A 12,673-nucleotide genomic window follows, 5' to 3' on the forward strand; every position below is an offset into this window, starting at 1 on the left:
CCAGGTTAGAAGTTGGCAGTTCGTTTATTTTTCAAGATATTTCGCTCACAAGGTTCAGACATTTACTTTTCAAGATATCGCGCTCACAAGGTTTAGATATGGTGACAGCCATCTGGATTTTGACGTGGCGACCTAATTTTCAGTCGGGTTCTTCCATCTGCCTAGTGGCACCCACACACCAAATTAGAATTCGGTCCTTCGCTTACGCACGCACGCACACACACACGCACGGACGGAGGACGGACGGACGCACACACGGACGGAGGGGAAAACCATAGTCCCCCTTTCACTCCGCAGTGCGACGGGGGACAAAAATCTCTCAATTGTGAAGAATCACTTTAAAAATTATTGTATCCGGATATTGATCTTAAACAAAATCGAATCAATTCGTCCTCTTCACACTCAACCTGTCCGCTAATAAAAATCCTTCCATAACTTTTTGAGATATTGTGCTCAATATCGTTTTGGTCCGATATCTGAATTGTGAAGAATCACTTGAAAATTTCCAGTATCCACATCCGGATCTTCACCAAAATCGAATCAATTCATCCTTTTCAAACACTCAACCTGTACACAAGATTTCGACCGAATCTGTAGATACATTTTTGAGATATCCTGCTCATAGACAAACAGACAGACAGACAAACAGAGGTGAAAGCATAACTTCCGTCCACCTTCGGTGGTGGAGATAAATATTGTCATTACCTGAGGGTGCTGAACATGAGTCGTATAGTTCCAATTGACTTCTGGGAAAGGAAGGGTGCACCGCCACCTGATTGTCCCACATTTTTCACTTAATGTTATACCGATTGCAATAACTGCCGAGTGGATTAGTCCTGTTAGTAGCAATCATTAAATTACCCAGATCAATATACATTTTATATATATATATATATATATATACATTTTATATATATATATATATATATATATATATATATATATATACATATATATATATATATATATATATATATATATATATATATATATATATATATATATTCATATATATACAGTGGAACCTTGACTTACGAGTTTAATTCGTTCTGTGACCGAGCTCGTAACTCAATTTGCTCGTTTCTCAAATTAAATTTCCCCATTAAAATGCATTGAAATGCTATTAATCCGTTCCAGCCCGCCAAAAACCACACCAATTTTTTTTTTAATATACAGTATATATAAAAAATATCTCGCGCTTTATATTTCACCTGTATGCAGCATACAAGTTGGCAGGATGGCCTGGACTGGAGGTATGCACACTTGACTCTAAACTGTCCAGCCTGGGTTTGAATCCCGACCCAGCTATAACCTGTCATGGGTGAATCACAGGCAGGGTGATTCATCAATGTGTGTACCGCTAAACTGGGCGCCCCGTTTGCGTCCCATTAGTTGTTGGATGTTAAGGATCTCACCGTGTCTTCCACAAAGAGAAGGCGAGCTATCGCCGGCACTCTGAACAAGTTGTGGCCTGGCATGCTCTTCTCCTCTGCCGTTATATACGTCCTCCTCGGCATCTTTTTCCAGAAGAGCCCTGTCTCGTCACAGTTGAAGATTTGCTGGGGGATGTATCGTTCGGCTTCTATCAGTTCGGCAAAAGTTATAATAAAATCTTCAGCTGCCTTCACATCCGCCTCACCAAGTCGACAACACGCACACCTCGCTCATGTTTTTCGACGATTGCGTGTTTTATATCCAAGCACATCATCCTCTTCTTCTTCTCAGTACTGCCCTTGGCACTCAATTTCTTAGGACCCATGGTTAAAACTAAGAAATTTTCCAAAATAACCAAAATGCGAAAACAAAGCAGCAGCTATATACGGCAGAGATGCTTGCACGGCAAGATAACCACGTGACCGGAACCCACCTGGTGGCGGGTGGCGTCAGCTCCAAAATAACCAAAATGCGAAAACAAAACAGCAGCGATATACGGCAGAGATGCTTGCACGGCAAGATAACCACGTGACCGGAACCCACCTGGTGGCGGGTGGCGTAAGCTCCAAAATAACCAACATGCGAAAACAAAGCAGCAGTGATACACGGCAGAAATGCTTGCACGGCAAGATAACCACGTGACCGGAACCCACGTGGTGGCGGGTGGCGTCAGCTCCAAAATAACCAAAATGCGAAAACAAAACAGCAGCGATATACGGCAGAGATGCTTGCACGGCAAGATAACCACGTGACCGGAACCCACCTGGTGGCGGGTGGCGCCAGCTCCAAGATAACCAAAATGCGAAAACAAAACAGCAGCGATATACGGCAGAGATGCTTGCACGGCAAGATAACCACGTGACCGGAACCCACCTGGTGGCGGGTGGCGTAAGCTCGTAACTCAGATCTCGGCTCGCATCTCAAAGCAATAAACCGCCCGAGCGACGGCTCGTATCTCGGAAAACTCGTAAGTTGGTGCACTCGTAAGTCAAGGTTTCACTGTATATATATATTTATGGATCCGGGGGACGGCACTCCCGTTAGCAAGGGGGGGGGGGGTTAATCCCCTCGTCCTGTTAAGCTGGCCGTCCGACCGGTCCTGGGGGCATGACGTCACTTCCGGTCATTGGTGAGTAGGGTTGTAAGCCCAACCCGTCTTACTACCTAATTACCACCACCGGCCGTAAGCGAGGAAATACTCCCACCCGGGCCGCAGCGTGATTGGATTTCGCCAAGCGAAGCGAGCTGTGACTCGGGCCGTTAACAAGAGACTAAACCCGACTATAGCGGTTGGCCAAATCGCGCCACAGGTACTCAATTGGGAAGGGACAAAAGCGATCGGGGGTAGAAGAAACCAAAGTAAAGGAATAACAGGTATTTATTAATTATGTACATGAAATGAAGAGGAAACGAAAGAAGGGCATTTACAAGGAGAAGAAGAAGCAGGTACACAGGGCAGCCTTAAAACAGTCTTATATTATAACCCCGGACAAAACAAACAGTCTCACATGAACAGGGAAAGGCAGGAAGGAATGGCTGGAAGGAATGGCTGGAAGGAGGAGAAGGTCCAGGCAGGCTGGCAGGGCAGGAAGGTCTGGGCAAATGCACAGCGTCGAGGTTGGCTCCAGTTCACGCTCCGGTCCACGCTCCGAGCTTTAGGCGAAACCCGGCGGCAGCTGCACGTATATGTTCACGTGGGCTGACAACGTGAATAGATTGCGTAATGTCAGCAGACCCACTCTTCTGCCTCACGATCCTTCGCACTTATCTCTCCTCTACTCTGATCTCCTTCTCACCTCATCTGCTGAAGCAGTCCCTCGCAACCGCTTTTATTGTCCGTTGTTGTATCAAGCCACCGGCTCCGATGACACGCCTACCGGTCGGCTCACCTCGGCGCTGGTTGGCCGGCAAGGGCTCGCTGGCTCCACCTCTGATGGTGAGTTCACGTGCCACACACGTGCCAAATATTACAGCACAAACGCGTATGATTACCTTTTGAAACAGTTGCTAATGCTGTTTAATACAATCCTTAAAGGGAGGAAACCTGGGGTTTGTTTAGTTACTAAGCAGCTAGCTAGCGCTTGCCAAACCAGCCGTTCCTTATCAACAGTTTTGAATGGAGTGCTTGCTCGAATGCTGAAGCCACTTGGCGAGCTCTATAGAAGAAACCTGGTGAATTAACAAACTCCTGATGTTCTTGAGGCCCGGTCCTAGATTTACTGTAATCTATTTACCTCAGAGAGGAATGACCCTTCCTGCCACCTCCATAGAGAATGGATGCACCGTTCATACGAAAATACGCAATTTTGTCTGTCTGGCTGATTCCATTTGATCGTTACTTATCCAATCTCAACCAAACTTGACAGGGAGACTAAGGGTCACACGATGGAGGTTGTAGCGATTGAATTGTAGCGGTTGTAGCCCAAGGGACATTTCAAGCATGGATGGCAGCCATTAACAAAAAATGCCATCAAAACTTTTTTTTGGCCCTCGGCATGGGCCCAAACACAAACTGCCAACATCAAAATCCAACCCTCTCTTTAACTTTCCTGGGTGCCTTGCCTTGTTCACAGAAAGGACACGTACGAGTGACACTCTCCTGTCTAATGCCGATGTCAACTGTATCACCCATTTCAGCATATACAAGAGCAGGACAAATTCACTCTAATAGTTTCCTGGTTACAAAAGATGTTCAAACTTACATAATTACGGACCATGCTAAATTAACACGCTACCTCATTCGTACATCCTCCAACATTTAACAATATTAACATAGTCAGTTATGTGCACATCTATGACACTACTGCTGGTGGCTTTTTATTTTTGTATACAAGATGGAAGCTCGTGTAGGAGCTTTTTTTTTTTTTTTTTTTTTTTTTTTTTTTTTGTATACAATATCGAGGCTCGTGAAAGAGCGAACATTTATCACACAGAAAGACAAACCGACACATAAAACATATAACATAGGGAGCGGTAGACAAGATGGGGAGAGAGGGGGAAGGACACAAACACAACATTTGAGAGCAGGGACCGAGAGACATGGAGACATCGAGAGATCTGAGAGAGGGCGAGGGCTTTGGGGGGGGGGGGGGGCGTGGGAAGGGGGCAGTGGGAGAGGTATAAAACATATGGACACTGCCAGGACTTCCAGGAAAGAAGTTGGAATTTCAAACAAGGTGGATCTGGGGTGAATTAGCGGGGGTAGAAAAGATCAAGGTTTTGGATGGGGGAAGATAAGAGATGGTGGTGAACAGCTGTTTTAAAGACCTGGAGGGAGGAGTGGGATTGAAGGGAGTGAGGGAGTTTGTTCCAGAGGCGGGAGAAAAGAGGAATGAAAGAGTGAAGGTGAGCGGAGAGCCGAGATTTCGGCAGTTTAACCATCAGAGGGTTGCTGGCAGATCTTGTGCGACCTGTAGGAATATTTGGGGGACAGAGCACAGAGAGAGCTGGGGGTGCAAGGCCGGAGAGGAGTCGGTAGAAGACAGAAAGACCACCTACCTGCCTGCGGTGAGTGAGTGAAAGGCCCTCAGAGATAGCTTCATCGCGGGAGATTCCAATAATTCTGAAAGCTTTGGTTTCAACAGCGTGAAGCCGAGCTAGGTGTGAGGCAGGAGCACCGGCCCATAGGGGAGAACAGTATTCCATTGAGCTGCGGATGAAAGCCTTGTATGTGGTGAGGAGCTCAGGTGTGCCGAGGAAGGACTTCGCACGACGGAGGATGCCCAGTCGGCGACTGGCTTTGGAGGCCAGCTTGGAAATGTGGTTTTCCCAAGAAAGATCATGGCAGATAGTGAGACCCAAAATCTTGAGCGACAGAACTTCTTGGAGAGGATTGTTGAGAAAGTAGATGGGAGGGTTGTCCAGTCGATCTTTTCGGAGAGACATAGTAAGAGTGTGAGATTTGTCAGGATTGAAAGACATGTTCCACTTGTTTGACCAGTCTGTGATTTTGTCCAGGTCTTCAGAGAGTGAGGAGGCAGCAGACTGCCGATCTGAGGGAAGAGGAATGGAGCGGCAGAGAGTGGAGTCATCAGCAAAGAGATAGAGAGGATTTTCGAGAGAGTCAGAGAGATCATTGATGAAGACCAGAAAAAGCACGGGGCCCAGAACACTGCCTTGGGGAACTCCAGCCTGAACAGGAAGAGGAGATGAGAGAAACCCATTCAGGGCCACACGTTGACGACGACTAGAGAGGAAGTCCGCCAGCCATGCGTGGAGATTTCCATGGATACCAAAGGAGGAGAGTTTGGTGAGCAGAGCGGGGTGCCAGACCGTGTCGAAGGCACGTGATATGTCGAGGGAGACAGCTCTAATTTCCTGTTTGGCATTGAGGACCTCCATCCATTGTTGAGACAGCAGAAGCAGCATGTCCAGAGTAGAGTGACCTGGTCTGAAACCAAATTGATGATCAGAGATCAAGCCATTGGAGAAGAGGAAATATTTCATATCAGAAGCAATGATGGATTCCATGACTTTGCTGATAATTGGGAGAAGGCTGATTGGTCTGTAGTTGCTAGGATCTGTTTTTGCACCTTTTTTGTGCAAAGCGGTGATGTTGGCTGATTTCCAAGCAGATGGCAGTTGATCTTGAGCAAAAGAGAGGGTGAAGAGAACAGAGAGAGGGTGAGATAGAGCAGCAGAGCAGGATTTTAGGACCCGTGGGCTGATGCCGTCGGGTCCAGTTGCAGAATCAGAGTCGAGGGTTGACAGAAACTTTTCCACCTTGTCAGGAGGAAAGGACACGGAGTCCAGGAGCAGCAGGGTACGACTGGGTATGGTGGGTACAGAGAGGGATGGGTTTGGGACACAAGATTTAGAGGCAAACACAGAGTTGAGGCATTCAGCTTTTTCACGTGCGGAGTCAGCTGTGTAGCCGTTTGAGGTAAGGGAGGGGATGGAGGGGGAACAAACACCAGAAACGGATTTGACCAGACGCCACCAGGATTTGGAAGAGGGAGACAGATAAGAGAGTTCGGTCTTGAGAACGGAGAGATATTGTTTCCTGGCTCTCCTGAGAGTGGACACACACTTGTTTCGGGCTTTGTGAAAGGAAATGAGATTTCCTTCCGTTGGATTTGCTTTCCAGGAGACGAAGGCAAGTTGTTTCTGGGCAACAGCCTCACCACAAGATTCCGTGTACCATGGACGGGAGGAAGGGTATGACAACTGAAGACGAGATGGGATAAATCTGTGCATGAGAGAGAGCAATTTACTTTGGAAGAATTCCCAGGATGAGTTGATGTCAGAGGTGGTAGAGATGGGAGACCAGTCCAGATGATTGATGGCTGCTTGAAGACCGTGCCAGTTGGCCTGAGTGAAATGCCAGACTCGTCGACGCTGAGCAGGCTCCCTGAGGATGGTCAGAGAGATGTCCACTTTAACAAGGACATGATCAGATGTTCCGATCGGAGGAGAAGAAGAGCAGCAGACATTTTCAGGGAAGTTAGTCATAACCAAGTCCAGAAGAGAAGATGTTCCGTTGACTGAGATCCGGGTCGGGAAATTGACAGATTGTGTCAGTCCCAGTGAGTCGCAGAAGTCCTTTGCTGAGGAGCCATGGCTGGTGAGAGAGGTACCCACACCCAGCCAACTGGCATGATGACAGTTGAAATCACCACATATGAGGAAGAGAGAGTTGGGATGAGTAGATAGAAGTTGGTCCATATCATCAGACAGCGAGATGTAGATGGAGTCATCACTGTTTGGTGGACGGTACAACACACATATGAACAAGAGGTGGGAGCGAAGGGGAAGCCGTAGCCAGAGGTATTCCTGGGGGTGAGGTGGAGAGAGTGCAGTGCAGGGCGAGTGAGGAAGAGAGTTTTTGATAAAGATAGCAACCCCGCCTCCAGGACGAGGCTCAGGTCTATCATACCGGAGGAGGGAGTAGCCCGGGAGAGATACTATGGAATCAGAGACATCATAAAGGAGGAAAGTTTCTAACATTGATCACAAAAAGACAAACTGACACATACAGCGTAAAACATATGATAAAGGGAACGGGAGACAAGATGGAGAGCAGGGACATCGGGAGATCTGTGGGAGGGAGACGGCTTGGGGAGAGGAGGCACGGGAAGGGGGGTGGGTGGGAGCGGTAAAAAAACAAACACATGGACACTGCTAGGACTTCCAAGAAAGAAGTCGGTATTTCAAAAAAGTGGATCGGGGTGAGTTAACAGGGGTGGAAAAGATCAAGGTTTTGGATGGGGGAAGATAAGAGATGGTGGTGATGGCTGCAACACTAAATGGCAGTAGATGACTCACTTCAAGTACTAAAGGCCATCATTTTGAAGGGATGGCCTAACACAAAGGCAACTGTCCCCAATCTCACACATGCATACCACAATATATAAGAGTCTTGCTGTGCAAGATGAAATCCTCTTTCTGGAAAACTTATGTGTGATACCAATGTTGCTGTGGAGAGAAAATTTAGAGAAACTACACAACTACCTTATCTGGATTGAGGCATGAACAATAGCAAATGTTTATTGGTCAGACATGAACACAGATATAACAGATTTCATCTGCACTTTTAGAACTTGCAAGTTTCTTGAGTACAAACAATATAGGGAGAACCAATGCTAGTCTACAACATTCCAGAATGATCTAGGGACAAGATGGCAACTGCATCAGCACAATTGAGGACAAAGACAATCTGAAAACAGTGGATTATTACATTTACTTTATTGTGGTGGATTGTGTGAGCACCAAAATAGGAAGAAAGCTGCAAGTACTGTTAGTTGCAACATCCGGTCAAACTCGCAGTGTAAGTGCGCATCAATGACGTCATGACGTACCAGAGGTTATAGTCTTGGATAATGGACCAGACTTCAATTTGTGAGACTGCAAATGTATACAGGATGCATGGATTTTCACACCACACAAGCTCACCAAAATATTTCCAGGTGAACGAGGCGGTCACCTGGGGCGGCAACATTTGGGTGAGTGGCAAAAAACTGAATGAATTATTCATGAAATTACATAAGTAAACCAGCAGACTTCAGAAGTGGGAAATGAAAAGTCTAGATCGACTGATATACATCCGTTTCACTGACATAATAGCGCAGATGTGATGGGAGAGTGGTTATTGAAGAGCCTCTCAGACTTAAAAAAAAAAAATTTTTTGAAAACAAATATTCAATTTTTGGAAATTTGCTTGCTTGCCTAAGCCTGAGCCTCAATCGCTTGCCTAAGCCTTTTTGATTAATGACAGTTATATTCAAGTCACATCCGTAATATGACCATACTGCAAAGCCGCAATGAGCCGGCGAAGCCAAAGCCTTTATTGAACTTTTTCGCAATTGTTTTTGCATACTTCCGCATCCGCAAGATGGCGGCCTCCACGGGGATTTTCTCAAAGGATCCTTTGAGAAATTCGAAATTCTCAAAGGATCCATCAAAATCTGGCTTTTCAACATAATACGTACACGTTCATTCACAACACCGGCTTCGCCGGCTATAAATAAATAGAAAAACAATTACCAGACATTTTAATGAAAATAAACCTCTTCCAGAAGCGGTCGACATTGACAGTTCGTCTTCTTCTTCTTCCGAAACCTCACTATATTTATAGATCTGGTTTGAGAAAAGACTGGTAGATGGATGCATGAAAACTTTCTCAGGAGTTGGAGGTACCGACGCACTTTGAACCATATCTGGTCCATATTAGGAGAAACAGGAAGCGGTTCACACATGAAGCCAACGATGAGCCGATTCATAACCCCAAGGAGAAATTCAAAGTGAACTTTTTCTTTGGTTATCATTGACACAGCAAAACAATATTGGCTGAAGAAAGATTCCCATAGATGACATCAAATTAGGTCTGTGTTAGGCTTCCTCTAAGATATTCACAGTTTGCAAAATATAACCTCAAAGCAAATTATGGAACACATTGCTTGAAGCTAGAAAGAATTATGGGAGCAGGTTTTACAACATTGAGGGGGTGGTGGACTCCAAAGATATTGACGTTTCTGATTTGTTTAGTGAATTACGAGCCATTGCAAGACGAGTTCTAAAGTTGGCACGACCACAAGATGTTTTTTGTTTGCAAATATAACATCACAGATAATGTCCCAACACATTTATTGCTCTCCGCATCCTCTTCACCCTCCCTCCCTGTTTATGTGGCCAATGGTCTAGGGCGCCGAATACCCTTGCACCGCCTCTGGTTGTATGGTATTCATCCGGGACTACTAACGTCTTTGAAATTGAATAGAAAAGGGTAACAGTTGAACGACAAGCAAACATCCTGTCATATGAGGTAGAAAGAGGTGATGGCGGAACTAATCATCATTTCACATGCGGACTGAGGCGGCTGGCTGCATCATTTCTGGGAGCAAGGCTGTGGCACTGATGCAATGCCCCCTATTTCCAGTAATCTGGATGTCATTTTGTCGACCACGGAAGGATGATAGGCTGATTCAACCCACCTGGTGTTATTTAGCGGCACAACAGGGGGTTCAAACTCAAAACCCTAAGATCTTAAGCCAGCCACCTCGACCGTTAAGCCAACACTAGGCTTATAGGCAAACTGAACTGGTGAAATTGCAGACAACTGCACCTACATCTGCCCTCTTAACAACTCTTATGATAACAAACCTGCCTGGACCGAGTCCACAACATGCAGTTTTAACCAGACAACATGTTCAGTCAACAGCAAGCAATATATAGCTGTCTTCTTGTCTGTGAATAGGATATCTCAAAAAGTTGTGGGCAGATTCTGTCGAAATTTGGTGGAGAGGTTGGATGTGTGACAAGAACGAATCGATTCGATTTTGGTGAAGATCTGGATCCAGATTCGGCTACTATAATTTTGAAAGTGATCCTTCACCATTGAGACATAAGGCCAAAAACGATACATAGCACGATATCTCAAAAAGTTATGGACGTATTCGGATGAAACTTGGTGGACAGATTGGGTGTGCGAGAAGAACGAATCTGTTAGATTTTGGTGAAAATCCGAGTCGAATATATATTTTTTCGAAGCGATTCTTCACCATTGAGAGATGAAGCCAAGACGATATATACTGTAGTATGATATTTCAAAAAGTTGTGGACGAGTTATGGCAAAACTTGGTAGATTAGTTAGTTAGGTGACAAGAACAAGCCGATTGGATTTTGGTTCAGGTATGAATCCTGATCTGGCAAATCAGTTGTTTACAAAGCATAAACTGTTCAGCCTGGTGGAGGTATGTACTCTAGTTAGTGCTGTTCTAGTTATAAGTTATAACAGCATTATGACTCAGAGAAGATAATGCAAGAGAAAGTGGGTTTTTTTGCAGAAAAATACGATCATGTGGGGTAAAATGGCTGCCGAGTCAGCAGATAGTGAGAGAATGGTCCAAACGCAAGGGCTTGCAGATGGCCTCAGAGGTCAGTGACTTCGATCGTCACCGGGAACGACGAATGAACCAATTCCGGGGCGGCCGATTATGCAGAGAGACAGACAATTTACCACACGTCAAATGATAATCAGCATTCCGTAAATTGTATGTGGAATAATTGTCTCCATTCCTGATGGGTGTCCGTGCAGTATGATCACGAGGGTTGATGAGCGCAGATTAGAGCCGCTTGCTCGAGGCCCCATCTGTTGCTCGGTCCATGTGCTTCATATACGTTTAGCTCGTGCATAAAAAAAATAAAGAAAGATACGTTTTTGGTTTTTTTGGCTTTTCCTCTTTCAGACAGGAAAGGACAATGTGCAGAAAAGGCCATAGAAGGTTACGTTGACTTGATGCCCGATGCCATGAACAGATTAATGTGATGTACCCGAAGTTTTTGATTTTTCTGGAGTACAAACAGATGTAATGACACATACATAAGCCATGAAGAGCAAGACTAAAAATAAAAAACACGACGTCCAATTAGTATTCGAACCCAAAACGCTTCAATGATTAAGATGGCAGAATAAAATGTACAATTCAGTCATTTGCGGGTTAATGATGGTGCTGCCCAACACGAGCATTGAATTAGGGATAAATAAATGAACAAACGTGGCATTTTAACAAACGGTATTTACAGCTAGATCTGCATTTAATTTCACACAGGTGCCAAATGTATGTGCATACAAGGACTGCATTCACAAGTAAGCCGCCCTTTTGTTATTCTGTAGGATGATATCTTATGTACGAGCCTAGACTTACTATACAAACAAATAAAAATAAAATGGAGAACTGGCAGCCATAACCTAACCCTAACCCTAACCCTAACCCGAACAACACTAACCCTAACAACCTTAACCTGAATCCTAACCCTAACTCTAACAACTGCAACCCTAACCCGAAACCTAACCCTAACAAACCTAACTATAGCAACCCTAATCCAAACCCTAACTCTAACAACCCTAACCCTAACCACCCTAACACTAACCCTAAGCCTAACACTAACCCTATACCTAAACCTAACCGTAACAACCCTAACCCTAACCCTAACCCTAACAACCCTAACCCTAACCCTAACAACCCTAACCCTAACCCTAAACCTAACAACCCTAACCCTAACAACCCTAACCCTAACCCTAACAACCCTAACACTAACCCTATACCTAAACCTAACCGTAACAACCCTAACCCTAACCCTAACCCTAACAACCCTAACCCTAACCCTAACCCTAACAACCCTAACCCTAACCCTAAACCTAACAACCCTAACCCTAACAACCCTAACCCTAACCCTAACCCTAACGCTAACTCTAACAACCCGAACCCGAACCCTAACTCTAACAACCCGAACCCTAACCTGAACACTAACCCTAAGCCTAACCCTAACAACCCTAACCCTAACACTAACAACCATAATCCTAACAACCCTAATCCTAACCCTAACAACCCTAATCCTAACTCTAACCTACCAATGAGCTGTCTAGTGTGGGTTTGATTCCAGACCGAAGGATTAACCTGCCAGTCGTGGTGCGTTGGAGGGATGGCGTTGCATCAACTGGTGTGACGCGTATATCCGAGTCTGGTTTGCTAGCAATTTCATGGCGGACATCTTCCAGAAGACTCGATGATCGGAATTTCCTAATTCCTGCCCTAATGGGGGAAAGCCAATGATGCAACCAGTGGGCCGGTTTCCTAGTTGAACTCCTGTCCAACATAATGAATGAATAACTAGTTGTTGCTCGTGAAGACCAATATGTGTTCACCATAAAACATAAATTTAGATATTGGCATAGATACTCAATTAGCATATATATTGGATTGTTTATTTATTTATTTATTTATTTTATTGCTCGTCTCAT

The 12,673-nt window shown here is 45.1% G+C and overlaps 1 long non-coding RNA gene across 1 annotated transcript in view; it reads right to left on the reverse strand.

Annotated features, from left to right (window-relative positions):
- The window catches only part of LOC137434679 (uncharacterized), a 276,381-nt gene that overhangs the window by 64,787 nt on the left and 198,921 nt on the right, over positions 1–12,673 (reverse strand). The window contains exon 4 of the long non-coding RNA XR_013624540.1: positions 8,232–8,356. This is a non-coding gene — a long non-coding RNA (uncharacterized LOC137434679). The remainder of the gene's footprint in view (positions 1–8,231; positions 8,357–12,673) is intronic.

Source organism: Myxine glutinosa, chromosome 9, assembly GCF_964187855.1.
Source record: "Myxine glutinosa chromosome 9, kmMyxGlut1.1, whole genome shotgun sequence".
Lineage (NCBI taxonomy): Eukaryota > Metazoa > Chordata > Myxini > Myxiniformes > Myxinidae > Myxine > Myxine glutinosa.